The sequence below is a fragment of the Mastomys coucha genome, unplaced genomic scaffold, assembly GCF_008632895.1.
Source record: "Mastomys coucha isolate ucsf_1 unplaced genomic scaffold, UCSF_Mcou_1 pScaffold5, whole genome shotgun sequence".
Lineage (NCBI taxonomy): Eukaryota > Metazoa > Chordata > Mammalia > Rodentia > Muridae > Mastomys > Mastomys coucha.
Genome location: NW_022196911.1, coordinates 105,433,673 through 105,453,821, shown reverse-complemented (window position 1 = coordinate 105,453,821; position 20,149 = coordinate 105,433,673). Strand labels below are relative to the sequence as shown.

The following is a 20,149-nucleotide window of genomic DNA, read 5'->3' as shown; positions in this document are numbered from 1 at the left end:
TTTTGCTGTGGTATTGGCCACTTGGCCATTCTCATTTATGAAGTCCTATGCAAGTCTTTTGTAGACAGTAGTATTTTTAAATTTTGAGTCAGAGTCTCACTGTGTATCCCTGGCTGGCCTGAAACTCACGGTGTAAACCAGGGTGGCCTTAGACTCACAGAGATCCACTACCTCTGCCTCCTGAGCGCTGGGATCAAAAGTGGGTACCACCATACCCTGTGACAATACTATACTAAACAATAGTTACCATCATCTTTTGTAGATGGTAGAGATTCAGCTTCCTTTACTGATTTCTTTTTTAGACACTGGTCTAGGTGATTTATCTCCCTTGTCCAAAAGTGCATGTAGGGATCACTGTCACAGCTCAGTGAGTAAAAGTGACACCAGGCAGTTCAACACTAACAACCTGGATTTGATTGCTGTAACCCACTCCACAAAGTTGTCCCGTGGCTTGTATATGCATGCCATGGCGTATATGCTCCCATATCACACAGACACACAATCAAAACTTAAAATTATGATTTTGGGTATGTGGGTCTTTTGCTTGCATGTATGTCTGTGTACCAGTTGCATTCAAGATCCTTGGAAGCTAGAAGAGGTTGTTGGCTCCCCTGAAACTAATTACAGGCAATTTGGGTCAGTGCTAGGAATCAAATCTGAGTCCTTTGGAAGAGTTAGTGCTCTTTAATGTCAAGCCATCTCTCCAGCCCTCCTCCCCTCCCCAATTAGAATATCTCGGCTACCACCCATTTTCGATAAGGTACAATATGTCTGCATCGACTTCCTTTGCACCTGCCTAAGCATGAAAATCTCGGCAGGTCTTTCGTGTAGTATGGAGATGAGGTATGTTCTGGTTACCACAGTTAAGGGAGTTTGATATAGGGGCATAAAGGCGATCTAGAGAGTCAGGAGGTGTCTCAGCAGTCCCAGCCGGGCCGCATGAGAGGCAAGACATCCTCCAGTCTGCCGGGTGTTTCGACAGCAGCTCTTCCATCCAGCAGAGGGTTGGCTATATTGCTGCTCTGAGCGGAGCTGACTTCCGTGGTCAGCCGCACAGCTGGTGGATACCTGCTGCTGTGACCTGGTGTTAACTTCCTCCCTCTGGCCAGATGCTGCCACACAGCAGCTCTCACAGTCTCTGTGGAGAGTCTTCTCTCTCTGTGTGTCTCTCCTCGGCTGCTCATCCGTTACACCTTTCCACATCTCTGTAAGCCTTGATTTCAGTCAGAGCCGTGTGCGTGTATATCCACGTTCCCAGCATATTGTCCTTTCTCATTGTATATTCTAGGCAAACTTGTCAAAATCAAACGGGAGGCTGAAGCAGGAATATGCTCATGAGTTCAAGGCCAGCCTGGGCTACAAATCAGTCTGAGTTATAGTGTAAGACCCTGTTTCAAAAACAAACAAACAAACACAACTAACAAAACCAAAACCCCTAAAACCAAAACCAAACCAAACCAAAAAACCAGAAACCTACAAGACCAACGAAGACAAAACCCAATTACCCACATATGCGTGATTTTCCATGTCCCTGTTCTGTTTGGTTAGTTAGTTTACTCATCTTTTTCTATGCTAATATTACTGTTACTTTTAATTATTCTTTGACAATTTCCTCCATGTAATGGTGTATCTTGACCATATCAACATCCAATTCCCTGTCCCACTCCCTCTAGATGCGCCCTACCTTCATGCCTTCCCTTTGTTTCTCTGTTTCTTTCTTTGTTTCTTACTAACTCACTGAATCCAATCAGTGCTGCCATCATACCCACAGCTATGGGACTATCCACCAGGGTCCGGAGAATCTACCAGGGGTTATTCTTCTAAGACAACCTAACTTTCCTCAGCTGCCCATATCTCCTCCGGTGGAGGTCAGTCTCAAGTGCCCCTCCCCCATCACACTGAATGTTGATGGCTTGATCTTGTGCAGGTCTTAGCGCAGATAACCACAGCTGCTCTTCCCCATCTTCTGCCCCTACATTCCACCCTCCCATCCCCCACTTCTTCTGTAAGGCAAAATAAATTCTTTCTCCAAAGTCATAGTACTTTTGTCACAGCTTCAGTTCCTGCCTTGGCTTCTCTCAGTGATGGGCTGTAACCTGTAAATAAACATAAACCCTTTCCTGTTCAGGTTGCTCTTGATCCCAGTGTTGATTGCAGCAGCAGCAAACAAACTGGACTCGTCTGGGTAGGAAGGACCGGGTAGCCCCCCCTACCAGGCTGCATAACCCCTTCTGGCTCCGTGAAAGCTAGCCAGAAGGGAGGAAGTTTCCAGGTCAGTCTGAGCTCGATTTCACTATGTCCTCCAAGCAAACTGTGTGTCGTCTTTAACAGCAGGGTCTTTCACCTAGTGAAGGTCGGCAACTAAGCATGCTCTTGGCTTACCATAGTTTTATACTATAGTTTTGTACTGAGTCTGAGATCAGGGAGAATGATGCTACCAGTTTTTCTCTTTTTCATCCAGATTCCTCTGACCCGTCAGGAGTTTTGGGGTCACAATCAAATTCTATGATTGCTTTTTTTTTTTTCCCATTTCTATGGAAAATGCCATTGGAGCTTTTTGTCAATGAGTGCACTGAATCTGGAGATCACTTTAGGTGTCAGTGTGGACGTTGTCGCCATACTATGTTTCCCAGTCTGTCAACATAGACTGTTTTTCCAGCCATCTGTGTCACTGTTAACTTCCTCTGCCAATTTTCAGATCGTAGGATTTTCCACCTTCCTGGTAGACTGTGTGTATGTATTGGATCCAAAAGCCACATGTACACTAAGCAATCACCTTACCACTGAGTTAGATTCCCAATGCTCTTCAAAGTTTTCCTATATACTTATGGTTTTTATGAAGGCGAACGCACCCAAGGAGAAGTGGAGAGAAACATATGTGGTCTCTGGCAGAACAGTTAAGTAACTGTAGTAGCCAGAAGTCATTTTTGTGCGCCCCCCCCCCCATATTTTTCTTTCTGGATGTAGCATCTTCCCTTTCTCATCTTTAGAATTACTCCTTGTTCATTCTTAATCAACTGTCTCCATTGATAGGATCTGACCAATCAGAATACGCCTTCCAATTTTCTCCTTGTAGTGATTGGCTGAGGAATGGGCACCTGACACAACCCAGGCCTATAGGGTCAGTGGTGAGACGGAGAACCACGGTGAAAGACATCTGTACTTTTCTCCATAGTCATTGGCTGAGAGGACTAAAAGGTTCGGTGCTCTTTGCTACGAAGCGTGTTTTTAAGGCCATCTGTTTAACAATCTACCCGAGAGGAAGGCCAAATTAAGAAAAACACACATGGTTGTGGAGAGAGTGAATTTGCTCTTTAACTTAAAAAAAAAAAGTAAATTCTGTTTCACGTGTCTGGGTGTTTTGTTTGCGTGTATCTCTGTATACTCCTTACAGGTCTGGTGTTCAAGGATGTCAGAATTCATGGGGATTGGGAAGCGGAGTTTTAGGCAGCTGTGGCCACTGTGTGGGTGCTGAGAATCAGATTCAAGTCTCCTGGCAGAGCAGTCAGTTTCTTTACCCGATGAGCCGTCTCTCCAGTCCCCAGAGTTTGCTCTTTAATTATTTATTATCATGCATTAGTTGTGCATATCAATCTGTTTCAGTGGAATATCTCTGCATATGCAAACACTGCACTGGTCAAACTCAGCCTTTCCTTTCCTACCCACCCTCGAGAGTAAGCGTCTGACTGTGATGTTCATAGACTTGATTTCAGCCATACAGGAAGCAAATGGACCCCTGGGCTTTTGGTTTATGCCTACTGATAAATTCATGTGGCTTCAGCAAGGCCGAGTTATCTCCTACTAACCCAAAGCGCTCTGATTAACATAGCACGCTGCCCACATAAACATTAATGTGAAGATGGTTGATCAGAAGTTGCTATGTTCTCCTTGGAGTATTTTCAAGGTTCTTGCATGTTCTTCCTCTGAGTACATGAAATGGATAAAGGTTGGACCCTGAAGAAAGGGAGTTCTGGTTGAGCGAGACTTTAGAGGAGGCATCCTGGGTTGGTTCTGCTTTGTTTCTGACCGTTAATGCTTATAAATCTTATCATCCAATTGTCTCAGTTCATTTCCAGCTGCTATAAGAAAATATTGCAAACCACGTGGCTTGTGACTATCACTACAGATTGTAGTTCTGGAAGCTACAGTCCAAAGTTGCAGCCCCAGCAGATCTGAGGTGTGCTAACCATACTCTCTGCGTTGTGGACAGTGCTTTCAAGTTTGTCCTCCCACGGCGGAGGTGGAAGGGGCAAGGCCGTTGTTTGAAGGTTCCACAGGTTTCCACATTCAGGATCCAAACATTTCCCAAAGGTCCTGCCAACTAATGTACACTGGTGAATAGTTTCTGTTAGCATTCTGTCTAAACTCCAGCCCCACAGTTACCTGGCAACAGCCAGGTATGCTCCTCCCCACAGTTACCTGGCAACAGCCAGGTAGGCCTGACCCACTATAAAAGGGGCTGCTTGCCCCCTTCTCCCTCTCTTGTCTCTCTTGCCTCTTGCTTACTCTTGCTTCTCTTTTGCCCTCTTGGGCTCTTCCCTCCCCCCACCCCCATCTCCACGTGCTCATGGCCATGGCCAGCCCCTACTTCTTTCTCTCTCTCTCTCTCTCTCTCTGCCTTTCTCGGCCTCTGCTACCCTCTTAACTCCTCTCCCCATGCCCTAAATACACTCTATTCTATACTATGCCATTGTATGGCTGGTCCCTCGGGAGGTTGGGGGGGATGCCTTGGCATGGGCATACGGAGGCACTCCCTTCCCCCACACCTCACCACACACATCCATAGAACATATTCTCTTTCTCTTTCTCTTTTTATAAACACATCAGTTTCAACATGGGAATGGAGAGGAGGGAGGGAGGGAGGAACAGCAGATTTGGATGCTGGGAAGAACAGAAAATACTTGTCAAGTTGGATAGGTTTTTTTTCCATCCATCCATCCATCCATCCATCCATCCATCCATCCACCCATCCAAATGACTATTAATTAAACATCTCCTGAGTTTAAGTTAAGGGCTAAGTATAAGGCTTCCTGAGAGAGAGTCTGACAAGGGCCACAGGTCAAAGTGATAAGGTACTTTTCTGTCTAGAAGGTGGGTTTCATTCAGGTCCCCTCTATATTGCTTGCAAAATGATGAAATCCAACTGAGTTCTTCAAGTTGAACACCCCTTTGAGCTCTATTACTTAACGATTTATACAATTTTCAAAATAGGTAACACCCAGAGGGTTGTCTGGCTCAATTTCTTCCCAAAATCCAGACTTGGGGATTTCCTTAAAGACCTGCTGTTTTCTTCCTTCCTGTGGTGAGCGTTTCACCAGTGCTGTGTTGGCTGATGAGCCTGAACCCAAGAAAATCGTGGGCAAACCCCACAGACACAGGCATCTGGTCCAAATAAGATCGGAAGGAGCTTGTGTGGGCGTGGGAAGTGGGAGAAAGGTGAAGGGGTGCAGGACACCTGCCCGTGGTTTTCTTTCACATCAGCTAATCTTCAACAACTTGGGTGGATTTAGTTACCTAGGAGACACACCTTTATGTTCGCCCATGAGAGCATTTTTGTTTGTTTGTTTGTTTGTTTTTTCCAGAGAGGTTTAACCAAAGAGGCACAACGGAGCCTGAATGTGTGCCACCCTACATCACAGACTGAATAAAAACATAAATGGGAGAAAGCAAACTGAGAACCAGAATCTCTGTCTCCTGACTACAGAGGCCATGTGACCAGCCAAATCCTGCTGCAGCCACGCTTTCCCACCAGGATGGATGGAACAGCCTCAAACCACATGGATCCAAACAAACTCTTCCTTCAAGCGGCTTTTCGTCATGAGTGTGTCATAATGATGATGAAGTCGCCGAATCTTTTCTCCCTCACCCTCCACCCTTTCCTCGCTTCCTTTCCTGTCTCTGTCCTTTCCCTCTTTCTCCCCCTCCCTCTTCCCCCCTCCCTCTTTCCTTGCCTGCTTCCTTTTTTCTTTCCTCTCTTCCTTTCCCGGCAGTTGAAAGATAATGTGTGGATTTCCAAAGGAACCAGGCTCAGCTACCTAGTAGGATGCTATTTCTAAGCAAAGTCCCTTGAGCATGTGAAATGCAGCCTCCCAGAGGGATCCAGGCTGCTCTATCCAGTAGCTGTTTCCCTGGCTTCCCCTTTCCAGAGAGGAAATGGCAGGCGTGTTTCTGCTTTGCTCAGGACCAGGGATTATGGAGTTTAAACTCTCTCCTCCAAGCCACATTCAAGTTTTTGACTTAAAAGGGAAATGTTTCATTTTCGGCCAAATGTATCCCCCTCTATCCCCCTCGCTGGAAGGAGAACAAAGCAATTCAAATCAGAAAACACAGGGAACTCCCTGCACACTGTCCACAGGGACCAGGCTCCCAACTGGATCCCACGGAATTTGATTGAAGTGCAACTGAACCCTCTGCGTTTGTTCAAATGTCATTTAAATAGAAATGTTTCAAATCTCTGCCAAGGAACTGCCCAGGGGGCGACATGGGATGGAGTCGGCCCTCTCTGCTCTGCAGGCAGCTGTAGGCCCAGACTGCAGGGGCGGGACCCAGGCCAGGTGGGCTCAAGGGGTTCACAGGAGAAGCAAACTGGTGGGAAAGAGGGGAGAGAGGAAGGGACGGGGCGGGGATGACGGAAATGAGGTAGGGGAGGACCCTGGGCAATTTATACCCTGAAGATAACAGCTACAAATGAGGGATATGAGATGCTTGCATTCTCATTCTCATCCTCTCTCTCTCTGTTTCTGTCTATCTGCCTCTGTTTCTGTCACTGTCATTCTGTCTCTCTGTGTCTGTTTCTGTCTCTCTCTGTGTGTGGTGTGTGTCTGTCTGTCTCTGTATGTCTGTCTCTGTGTCTTTCTGTCTCTCTTGTGTGTGTGTTTCCATACCAACCCTTACACTCCTTTCCTTTCTTTCTTAAACACACACACACACACACACACACACACACACACACACACACACACACACACCATACTTTCAAAGCCTGTGTTTGGTGAGCAAACTCCTTTGAGGCTCATCAAATCACAAAGCACTCAAGGCCAATGTACCTGCTCAACTAGTTGTTGTTGTTGTTTGTTGTTGTTGTTTTTATTGTTACCAGTTGCCTTGCCAGGGTTTTGTCAAGGCAGATGTATAGGATATGGTTTGCAATTGGGGCTGAGGGTACAGGCATTGGTTTCCTGACTCCGCGTCAGGACCAAGGTGGCTATAGGGTCTGGGATCTGAGGTGCTGCTGGTACTCATTCCTGGGAATCACTGGCCAGCCTTGCCAGTTTCCTAAGATGTCTAACAGGAAGTGTCAGGTAACGCATCCGTTGTCCACTAAGTTGTGGGAAATGATTTCTTTTTCTTGTTTTGTAGTTCTGATCAAACGTTTGTGGTAAGAGATGGGGAAATGGCTCACTGGTTCAAGGGCTTGCTGGGCAAGGTTAAGATAGGAGTGCAGGTCTGCAGAACTCCCAAGTGGGCATGGTGGCCTGCTATAAACCTAACCCTCGGGAGCTGGAGCTGGGCATCCCCAGAGCAAATGGGCTAACCAGACTAGCTGAGTCAGTGAGCCCCAGCTTCACCTGAAGGACCTCAATGAATAAGGTGGGAAGATCTAGGGAGATACGCCATATTGACCTCTGGCTTCTATACACATGTGAGCCTCTACGTATGCAAACATGCATATACACACATACCGCTTACAAGTGAGGAAAAGTATAAATAGTAATAGAGGCACTTTAAAAAACTTTATGGCAAAAAAAGTTGCTACTAACACAACCACTGAAATAGATATTTCAAAGTGTTAATAGTTCTGACTCTGCATGATTACAATTCAAGAGAGGTAGGAGCTGTGGTGGCCAGTTTTGATTGTCAGTTTAGCATGCTAGAATCTCATGGAAAGAAAGTTTCAATGAGGGATTGTGTAGATCATGTTGGCCTGTGGGCATGTCTTTGATGGATTATCTTGATTGTGCTGGGGGTGGTGGTGGTGGGAAGACACACACCACTGTTGGTGGCACATTCCCTAGGCAAGGCATCATGAGCTATATGAGAATGGAGAAATGGGGATGAGCACACATAAACACTGATTGCACTCTGATTCTGACTGTGGATATAATGTGACTAGCTCCTTCGAGTGCCTGCTGCCTTGACATCCTGCTATGATGGACTGTAACCTGGGGTTGTTAGCCAAATAAACCCTTTCTCCTTTAACTTGCTTTTGTTTGGGTCTTTTATCACAGCAGTAGAAAGGAAACTAAGAGCAGAGTGGAGGTTGTTCCTGCATTTCTGGGGATCCATGAGCATGGGATGGGGTTAATCCTCTGCATTAGGAAGTTCCCAAGAGAGCTGCAGTAGGTCTACCTGGCCGCAGAAGAGCTGAGTGCTGACCACCATGAAGCATAGAGCAACTCTGTCTGTGGCTTTGGTTCCTGTCAAACTATTACCCCGTGATTACGTCAAATGTCTTTGCCCACAGGAAGGCTCTAAAGCAGTGGTCCTCTGTATTTCTCAGGATAAGAACAGGTTTTGAAATTTAGCAGAACGTACTTGTGAAATCTTACAGATTGGTAGTTGGACTTGTCTCCTCTGTGGACCAAGATTTTATATATATATCACTCTGAATATAATAATTCTTCAAAGCACGCTTCCATGTTGTTCCTATATCTACTTGTCCTTGATAACCACTGTATGCTATGTAATGAAGACAGACAGGTACAAAATGCTCCCCATGGTGCTGATTCACATAAAGCCACTCACACTATTCGCCTGTCACTGAATCAGAGCCCTGTTGCCTTTCATTAGCCTCTCTGAGACCATTGCTTTGAAGGACAATTGAATTTCAAATATTCATCAACTGAGAAATTAACAAGGTGTAATATTATCTATAATGAAATTTTAAGTTCTAAGAAGGGAAAGAGGAGATGGCTCAGTGCTTAAAGTGCTTGCTGTTCAAGTATGAGGTCCTGGGTTTAGATTCCCAGAATGCATGTAAATCTGCCATGCACCCCTTTGGGGAGAGGGAGTGGGAGCCAGGAGAACCCCTAAAAGTTCATGAACCTATAAGCTAGACTGGCGTACATAGTGGTAAACAAGAGACCCTGTGTTAAAAAAAACAAAGATTAACATCACACACACACACACACACACACACACACACACACACACACACACACACAGAGAGAGAGAGAGAGAGAGAGAGAGAGAGAGAGAGAGAATGGATGCATGCTACATGCTACCACTTGGGTGAACTTTAAAAACATGAAAAGTTAAGAAGTCAGACACAACCCACTACATTTATAAGGAAGATCCAGATTAGATGTAGAATGTCTTTTGGGAGAAGTTTCACAACCTACTAGATACACTCCAACCTGGGGACTGTATATTTTCAACTACTAAATTTGATTGTCATAGTTAGGGTTTCCATTTCTGTGAAGAGACACCATGACCAAGGCAACTTTTATAAAGGAAAACATTTAATTGGGGTTGGCTCACAGTTTCAGAGGTTCAGTCCATTATCAGCATGGTGGAAGGAATCATGAAGGCAGACATGGTGCTGAAAGAGCCAAGAGTTCTACATCTTCATCCTAAGGCCACCAGGAGGAGACTGATTTCTGCAGGCAGGCAGGAGGAGACTCTTTTCCATAGAGTGGTGTTTGAGCACTAAGAGCCTTCAAAGTGAACCCCACAGTTACACACATCCTCTAACAAGGCCACACTTACTCCAAGGCCACACCTCACAAAAGTGCCACTTACCATGGGTCAAATATATTCAAATCACCACATCAATGGATCTGAGTTATAAATAGGTTTTAAGAAGAAGCCATGAAAATGGATTTGGGCAGTGAATTTAGAGCATCAGCAGGGAGTTGCTCAAGAAGCATCAAGACCTGATGTTGGGTCACTCCAGGATTTTCTTTAACCATCTAACATAAATGGTACCTGTCCAACTCATTTGTCAATAGTGTCCTTGGCCCAGAGTCATGCTTCTGTGCTTTGTCATCTGTTTTTCCTGGCTGGATGATTTTCCTGTTTCTAGACATCTGATAGAGAAATGGTCATCTCTCTCTCTCCATGCCTCCCTCTGTCCCTCCTTCCCTCCCTCCCTCTCTCCCTCTGTATGTGTGTGTGTGCGCACGCATAAGTACACATGCATGCACACACACAACCATGTTTATGTTTGAGTGGAGGCACACACAAGCCCAGGACAACCCCAGGTATCAGTATTTTCCTTCCACCTTGCCTGACACAGGATCTCTTGTTGCTCATTACTCTCTACTGCCAGGCTCACAGGTCTCCCCTCCCCTCCCCTTCCACATTGTCTGAGGAACATGTTCTGCCTTTTCTGTTTCAAGAGAAACAATGTGAATCCCAGAATCTCTGTGCTGGATTCTGGTTCTTTGTTGGGTCACCGGGAGACACTGGTCTCCAGAACTCTCAAATTCACATCTGTGACAATGGTGGTGGTAGGCCTTGGTGCTGAGTTGTAGTGGGAATCTCTTGTGCAGTGTATGGAAGCATCACCTCTCAATGATATGATGTTGGCTTATTAGCTTAGGCAGGAAATTGGGGAGAGAGAGCGAGAAGAAGGGAGGGAGGGAGGGAAGGAGAGAGAGGGGGAAGAGGGAGAGGGAGAGAGAGAGGGAGAGAGAGAGTCAGGATTCTGGAAAAGAGACAGTCATAGGAAGAGGATTTGGCCCCTTGACACAGAGGAAAATGGCCACATGAAACTGAGAACCAGGATACCAGCGCCATGGCAGAACTTTGAATAGAATAACAGGATTATTGAGATATGAGCTACCTGGGGAACAGAGCGCTAGCTTTTGGTCTAGGCATTTATTCATATACAAGAAGTCTCAGGGTCATTATTTTGGGGAACAAAGGGGCTGGGTGGAAAGCACGTGATTACACCAAGCAGGTGGAACCTATGCGTTGTTAATACCTTGCTTTCCCCTTCTTCAGGGTGATGAGAGCTTGGTGTCCATGAGCAAACACGGGTATTGAGGGAAGCTGGTTGAGGACATAACATCTCCCCCACTCCCTCACACAGGATGTGGTCACAGCTAAGTCCCTTAGGTCCTGATTTTGTTCTGATGACAGTTCCCCGTAGGTCTTCCAGGGTGAGCCACATGTTGAACCAGAAGATGTGGAGCTGGATGAATTTCTGAAGCCAGCTGTTCTAGTTTCGATTCTGTTGCTCTGCTAAAACACTCAGACAAAAAGCAGCTTAAGAGAGAAAAATGCTTATCTGGCTTACAGTTCTAGGTTATTCATAGGTTAGGTCTATCATAGTAGAGAAGCCAGTGACAGAATCTAGAGATATCTAGTTGTATCACATCTACAGACAAAAATAAAGAGAGATGAATGTGTGAGGCTTTCTGTTTGCTTGTTTTCTCCTCCCTTACATACCTACGTAGGGAATGGTGCTGCCCAAGGTGGGCTGGGTTTTCCCATATCAATTAAAAATCAAGACAATTCCCTACTGACATGCCTACAGGCCAACTTGATCTAGAAAGTTCCTTAATTATGACTTTCTCCCCAATTACTTCTAGGTTGTGTCAAGTTGACACTTAACCAATCATCACCCCAGGTAATGACAAGTGTCTCCACCCTGATGTCTTCCCTTTTCTTTGAAATTAGGGACTGCTTGCAGCACTCCTTGGTACCTTCATCATTATGTGGGTGTTACCAGACTTACCTAGGGACCTCCCTTTCATTCCTTTGTCCTCAGTGAAAAAGAGAGGGAGGAAGAGAGAGAGAAAGAGAGGGAAAGAGAGAGAGAGAGAGAGAGAGAGAGAGAGAGAGAGAGAAGAGAGAGCGCTCCGCAGAGGCAGAAATCAAGTGAGACACTCTTTCAGAAGCCAGCCTTGTCTCTTTGTCGCCTTTCCTCACTCTGACCTGCAAGCTGACTTTCATTCTTTCTGCCTCTCAAACACTTGTCAAAAATTAAAGTGGAACCTCCCTTCAAACATTCTATCTGCCTCTGCCAAGAAGGCAGGTCTGTCACCAAAGAATTTACATTAATATTCCAAATATGCACCACTCAAAGACGAAATAGCGTCTTCTGCTTTCAAGCCGGGCTTGGGTGACCTCTGCGCTTTAATATGTTCAGCAAAGTGTCATGTGACAATTCAACTGTATTCAGAAAGAGGAGAAAGTGAGCGTGCCCTCATAGACTCCAACTCTATTGCAAATGCAGTGGATGCGACGTAGCTCAGGGCCAAGTACTTTATCCTTTTAGTCTGTGATTTCTATTTTGGCTAAAGCAGATCCACATGAATCTCTCTCTCTCTCTCTCTCTCTCTCTCTCTCTCTCTCTCTCTCTCTCTCTCTTTCCCTCCATCCATCCTTTCCTCTCTCTCTCTCTGTCTGTCTCTGTCTCTCTCTCTCCCTGTCTCTCTCTGACTCTCTCTCCCTCCCATCCAGCTTAGTAGTCCAACATTACCTCATTCCAGCTCCCACTGTAAGGGAATCTCATTACAGTCAGGCCCCATTAGCCTTGCAAAAATGAGGACTCTCTGCTTAGTTATAAAGCAGTGGTGAACAGTTAGGATCAACTGGCCCCCTTCAGGCCTGGGTCATGCTACCCTGGGCCAGGGAGCTCAGAGGCTGCAGCTTAGGGTGCAGTTCCTCCAGAGGCCAGGAGGGGGGTGTCTTGTGCTTCAGAAGTCCCTGCAGATGGGCAGCTCGCCCTCTTGCTATCCTATCTTCTCTTGGCTGGAAAGGCTCCATCCCGACAGAAGCAGGGCATTTGCTCCACAGACAGACAGCCTGCAGATCCGCTTGCCACAATAATCAACTCTGCCCTAGGCTGCGCCACCCAGGTCTTTTTTACTCAGAAGTTAGCCGAACTGCGGGATTTCTTGCGATGGCCTCAGTCATCACCCTGGCAGGCCTGTGGGCATGCCACCGGGGGCAAGTTTACACAGATGCCTGCATCTGGGCACTCAGAGCAGGTGTCCACTAACCCCACTCGGACCACCCTCCCGGAAAAGAGGCCCCCTCGGGTTTGAGGGATGACAGGTCAGTCTTTGGAGTGGCCCGCAGGGAAACCCACTACCTGCCTGTCATCCACCAGTGAGCCCGTGTGGGAGGCTTTGAGCAGATGCTGAAGGGCAGAACACTGGCTTTGGTTGACACTAGGAACTTGATACAACGCTGCCCTGATTTGTCATGACGACCCTGAGGTACTTCGGGGCTGCTCAGTTACATATAGGAAACAGGCTCAGATCGATGACAGGCTATGCCAAAGGTCACCAAAGCAGCAGGTGGCAGAGGAATGGCTTGCCTGGAGGCCCTCAGAGCCCTGGCCCATGCTGGTGAATCTGCCCCACCTGCACAAACAGATGGGCTTTTGGAAGCTGGAGAAATATCTAGCCCATCAATGCGTTAAAATATTCAGGACTTTTTCTATATATCTTTATTTCTCTTGTTTGGGATTCTCCCAACAGATCCTTACAGGTTCTGTAACAAGAGGGACATTAGACCTGGATGTCAACCTTGTTAGACAGTTCCTCCTTCGGCAACCCCTGTTCCCCATCCTCTATCCCCCACACCAGGCTTCATGACTTTTATTTAAATCCTGAAGGGAGGGAACTCGCCCATCATAAACAGGAATGTGATTGAACGGTCCCCCTTAGAGTATATGGAAAGGTTGCCACTTGGCTTGGTTCTTAAGTCTTGGTGCTTCTAGAAGCTTCTACCTGTATGTCTTTCACCCAGAGAGGAGGGGTGCTGTCTAAAGATTCCTCGATATGCGATATTTTACTTTTATAAGTTTTTGGAGGACTGACATAAGGGCAACTGTTAGCAAGGCTGACGAATTGATTCCAGTCCCCAGATCCCACAGACAACTGAAAAACTTATCCTCTGACCACAACAAATGTGCCGTGGTTCATCTGTACACACAATCAATCAGTCAATCAATAGTAAATAAATAAATGTAATTTTTAAAACTGTGGAAAATTATATTCTGTATCACAGATCTTTTTCTTTTAAATGTAGCAAAAATATTCATTGTGTAACATTTACCATTGTAACCATTCATAACTGTATAATCCCACAGCACTAACTACACATATACACGGCCATTGCCATCTCTACCCACAGAATTCTCCTCACGCTGCCTAACAGAAACTCAGTGTTGATTCAACAGTAACACCCAATTCCCATTGCCCACACCTGACATCACTCTACTTTCTGTCTATAAGAATTCGACTGCATGTGCCTCATGTGCTTGAAGTCAGACCAGCATCTGTCTGTTTTATGGCTGGCTTATTTCATTCTGTAGAAAATCCTCAAGATTTTGTCCTCGTTGAAGCCTGTGGCAGGATTTCCTTTCTGTTCAAGAGTAAGTAGTATTCTACTGTGTGTCTATATCATAAGTCATTAGCCTTTCAACTCTTTATTTTTTAGAGACAGAGTCCTCCTCTGTTGCTAGTTCAGGCTGGCCTCAAATTCACTACATAGCCCAAGCTGATCTCAAACCCACAGCAATCCTCTAACCTACACTCCCCAAAGAGCTTGGATTATAGAAAGGAGCCACCATGCCTGGTTTATCTTCTTTAGGTGAAATACAGTGTTGCTTTCTTAATGAGATAGATTATTAACATTATAATCTAGGGCAGGGATCTGCAATTTTACCTTTAAGGACCAGACAGTAAGTACTTCAGGTTTCATAGACTTTTTTACCACCTGTGGCAGTCAAACGATTGGGCAACTGTGATGTGGCGCCATAGTTACCACAAAGCATATGTAAATAAATGGGTAGGGCGATCTACCAAGAAAATTTTATTTACAAAATAAATGGCAGTGATCTGGAGTCTGCCCAAGGTCAGTGATCTGAAGATTCTGTGAAGGAGATGAAAATAGAATATAAAACACAAGCTTTAGTGTTGGGGGATGAATTTTTTTTTCTTTTTCAGTTCACAAAAATTATTTCTAGCTTGATTGTAATATATTAATGCAATCACCCAGGAAGCTGAGGCTATCCTGGGCTACATGTAAGACCCCTCACCTCAAAACTCCAAGCAAGCAAGTGAGCAACCAACCAACCAACCAACCAACCAAATATTTTCTTCCTCCATAGCCACATCTTCACCAGGCACCACTTTCTATCCAGGACTGTTCACCTGTGGTTTTCAGACCAAAGCTGATTGACTTTCTAGGGACTCAGTGGCTCTTCCCAGTTTCTCCATTACAAGTTGACCTTAGTTGAGGGCCTTAGTTCTTACGTTGTCCCAGGTGGGCTCACGTGGGGAGAGGAGACATGGAGGACATGAGTATCTGAAGCACACTGTACAGTCTCTGCATTTGCTTGTAATCTATCTATTTCCACATTTGGAAGACAGTTTTACTCAAGGCCCTTGACATTTACCTCTCCCAGAGAAACTCATCCCAAGCCAACATTTTAGACATCTTATGCCTGATATCTCAGAATAGGAAATATGAGTTTGGGCACCAGATCAATTGTACAACCTTCAAGACAAGATTCCAAGTTGGGTTTCCTTTCTATTTAGAGTCTTAAGTCATTAGAAAAAACTTTACTGAGAAATAACTTACATACAATAAGCTGCAATAAAGTCTACAATTAGACAAATTTTGACTATGTACACCTTATATGAATGGGTTCATGCAAATATTCATGCCATAAAATGCAACCTATTAACTGTCTGTTTATCTATCTATCTATCTATCTATCTATCTATCTGTCTGTCTGTCTGTCTGTGTGTCTATCTATCTATCTCTCATATATCTATCAATGATCCACATCTATCTCCTTATCCATATCTACTTATCACTGGCCAATATTTATTACTGATCTACCATCTATCTAACTACCATCTATCTCTCTTTCTCATCTATCAATGATCCATGTCTATCTACTTATCAATATCAACTTCTCACTGATCAATATCTATCATCTGTCTTCTATCTATCTGTCTGTCTGTCTGTCTGTCTATCTATCTAATCTATCTGTCTATCTATCTATCTATCTATCTATCTATCTATCTATCTATCTATCTATATCTATCTGTCTATCTATCTATCTATCATCTATCTGTCTATCTATCTATCTATCTATCTATCTATCTATCTATCTATCTATCTATATCTATCTGTCTATCTATCTATCTATCATCTATCTATCTATCTATCTATCATCTATCTGTCTATCTATCTATCTATCTGTCTATCTATCTATCTATCTACCTACCATCTATCTGTCTATCTATCTATCTATCTATCTATCTATCTATCATCTATCTGTCTATCTATCTATCTATCTATCTATCATCTATCTGTCTATCTATCTATCTATCTATCTATCATCTATCTGTTTATCTATCTATCTATCTATCTATCATCTATCTGTCTATCTATCTATCTATCATCTATCTATCTGTCTATCTATCTATCTATCTATCTATCTATCTATCATCTGTCTGTCTATCTATCTATCTATCTATCTATCATCTGTCTATCTATCTATCTATCTATCTATCTATCTATCTATCTATCTACCATCTATCTACTGATCTACCTCTATCTGAGAACCCAGCACACTAATCAATATAGTCAATGATTCATCGTCTCCTAAAGTTTCCAGCTTGCACAGCCCAGTCAGCCCCAGCTCTTCCATGTATATCTTCTTTTTCATTCTCTTTTCACCTCAGGTCAGGTTTCCAGAATGCAGTGTCTGTGTTCTGGAGACCCTGTTGACACACAGGGCTCACTTTGATAGCTTTACCCACAGTCCCTGCAGGTGCTCCATGAAGAGAAATGAGTCCCAACAGATGTTGGGGGCCTCATTGGCTTTCTGAAACTTCAACCCAAGTTTCCTGGCTCTTGTATCTTGCATGCCTCCAAAGCCAGCACCTTGTAGATGACATCAGATTCTGCTGCCACCTTGAGTGTAGCCTGGCTGGTCCCTTGGAAAACCATTGAAGCAGAATCTGAGAGGCTTCCTGGATGAACCTAAGAGAACATTTCCTGTTTGGGCAAGATAAACCAGGGGAACTCTCTGTTTAGGAATTCTCTTTGGAAATGAAGATATTTTCTGAGTGGCTTTGCATTCCTACAGATCTTTCTTTCCTATTGCCCCAGTGCAGAGTGTGAGATGAGAACTTAACTGCACTAATTTCCAACAATTATGCTGCTTGGATTCACCCTGCATTGTGCTCTCTCCCTGAAAAAAATGTAACTCACACATCGTTCTCCACCAAACTGTCTAGTTTTCACCCCACTCTCCCTTTGCACCACCTCCTGATTTGAATTCTCACTATAAAATTAAACTTCATGAAATTCAGGAAGCAGTAACCATGCCATAGTCTGTATGGGATGCTGTGCTGAAATTTCCTCAGCCAAATGACTTATCACATTACTTTTTAATTCACCTTCTCCCAGACTTTCAGGACATGCGTGGAGCATGGCCAGATCCTTTCCCAGAATACACCATGAATGGTCTGTAGTAGCGCAATGCCTGGTAGAGTCTTTGTTCCTCTTTGAACCCCCATGAGTGTGGCCTTGGCCTCCTGAGTTTCTCTTGGCATTCTGATCACCCATATGCCCACCAGAGTGGCTCACTGAGCTCTGGTTCCACTTTTCTGGGCTTCATTAGTCTTCCTCTCCAAAACCCTCCACATTCTTCCTACAAACCTGTTCCAAGGGTTGATAAAGCACATGGCCAGGTGTCTCATAGCAACTACCTCACTTCTTAGCATCATTGGGGGGGGGTATGATATTTCTTATCCCAGAGACCAAATGCACAACACAGACAACACAAGGGAGGAAGGATTTACTGAGTACATCCCATCCTGGTGGGAAGATGTGGTAGTGGACAGTTTCCACGGTGCTGGGAACATGAGGCAGCTGGTTACACAAAGTTACCAGTCAGGAAAGTGGGGAGACTGGGTTGGAACCAGGAGTGGACCATGTTTCACATGGCTCTGACCCACTTCCTCCAGCAAGGCTCTGCCTCCTAAAGGTTCCACCATCTCCACAATAGCCTCAACCAGCTGGGAATTAAGTGTCCAAACTTGTAAGTCTGTGGGAGACATTTTACATTTAAACCATGACTTTGACAGATGAATATTTGAAAAAAAAAAAAAGACATATTGGAATCTCCGATTACAGCGAGGATTGTCCGTTTCTTCTTACGGTTCTGTTAGAGTTTTGCTTCGTGCATTTTGAATCTCTGCTATTAGAAGAATCACAGTTCAGAGTTGTTCTATTTTCTTGAGCTAACAGTTGATCCTTTTATTGTTCAGAGGGGGTCATGTTTATCCCTGGCTTATGGCCCATAAGACAACATTATGACTGATCAAGGATGCTTTCACCCTTGAGACCACGGTGGACCAGATAAATCTGAGTCACTGTGGGAGGCTGAGTGACATCGGTATCCAGCCTCCTCGGATTTGGAGTGGATTTGCAATTTACCATCTCCATTCTAAGCCCTAGGCTTTCCCCCAAAGAGGGAATGAGTAGAGGCCACATGTGTAGCTGTGTAGAGTGTGAATTAGGGGCCCTGGATCTGAATTATCATCATTTATCACTGGACTCATGCTCCAATCTGGTGAAGACCCAGGCTAGCAAAAGAAATCATGGTGACCTTGTCTAGACTCTAAATATATATTTTAAAAGACAAACTTGGAAGCACGGCCCAGACTGTTCAATGTGTTCTAAGATGGTGTTAAAAAGAATCTACTGTACGGGGCAATGTCCTGGGTTTACAGTTTCCTGACTAATTCCATCATAAAGTTAATTGCCTTTGCTTTGGCTTTGAAGCCCAAAGACTCACTTGGCACAAGACTCCCTTCTACACACACACCCAGACTCCCGGCAGGAAGTAATGATTCAATATCCAAGTATCAGAGCTCCTTGACTCAATCTCCAAATGGTTACTTCTGCCCGGCCAGGAGCTGGACTCTGCCTCTTCATGGGATGATGTCAGGGGGAATCATTCTGCCAGCGACACCCTGGTGTCTTTGGAAGCCAATGATCAGGCATTACTACTGCTGACCTCTCTTCTGAGAGCTGCCCTGAACACCGAGGGTTCCAGCCTGTCGTCTCCTCCCTCAAATCCACCCTCTGTGTAGTAGGAGCTCTGCCAACTCTTCCAGATGGCTTAAGCTCTGTTGTTGGTACCTTTGGACTTCATCTCGTTCTCACTACAATGACGAGAGCCAGACAATGGGAAGCCCTAGGTCTCTACAGAGGAAGATCCTACGGATTGGTGAGGATGGGGGAGTTGTGTAGGATCCCACAGCTAGGAAGTCTATGGACAGGCTACACATTTGAGTCAATCTGATTCCAAAACAGGCCTGGTTCCATTACTCGATATGAGCTTGTATTAATTTCCTAGGCCTGCCATAATGAATCACTGGAAGGCTTAAAGCAACAAGAATTTATTCTCTCAGAGCTCTGGAGGCCAGACATCCAAAAATTAAAGCATCGGCAAATTAAACTGAGGAGGCTATGCCCCACACATCTCTCTGGGCTTCTGGTGACCATGGCGGTCCTGGTTCACTGGTCATAGATACATCTTGGTACCCTCTCTCTCATCTACACATAAGCCTTTCCATGGTCTTTTTAAATTTTTCTTTCCAGGCATGATAGGAAAGTGATCTAAAGTGAGCTTCTGGCCAGTGCACCCTGCTTCCGTTGCTGAAGCTTCCTCATGGGTGAAAGGAAGATGGCAAAGGTCTACACCTAGAAGACTCTGGAGGAATTAAATCTAAGTGAAGCACTTTATCCTATACCTGGCTAGAGCCCAATTAGCATTATTTGTCAATAGCTACTATTGGTCATAGGTCATGCGCCTCACTGAACACACAACGCAAAGCTCTTTCAAGGGAAACAACACCTTTGTAGAGACACATTGTTCTAGCTCAGATTTTGCATCCAGCTCATCTGACCTTCAGATTTCAGCTGCCCCAGTTTCTTGCTGGCACCTGTTTGTGTCCAAAGACTTTCAAATGTGGTTCTCCCTACTTGGCCTGCTCTCTTCTGTACCCCTGCCTGTCCAGGCACTCAATTTATTCTCTTGTCTCCTTAAAGGCAGCTTGATATGAGACTTACCATGCTATCCCTATTTAACAGATGGCCTTTGTCCTTTTATGTATCTCTTTCAGCTCCATGAATCATCTTTAGTCTAATGCTCATC

The 20,149-nt window shown here is 44.8% G+C and overlaps 1 long non-coding RNA gene across 1 annotated transcript in view; it reads left to right on the top strand.

Annotated features, from left to right (window-relative positions):
• LOC116078227 overlaps window positions 1-6,411 on the top strand; it is a 6,609-nt gene extending 198 nt beyond the window's left edge. The window contains exon 2 of the long non-coding RNA XR_004113459.1: window positions 5,583-6,411. This is a non-coding gene — a long non-coding RNA (uncharacterized LOC116078227). The remainder of the gene's footprint in view (window positions 1-5,582) is intronic.
• Window positions 6,412-20,149: the final 13,738 nt, after the last annotated feature.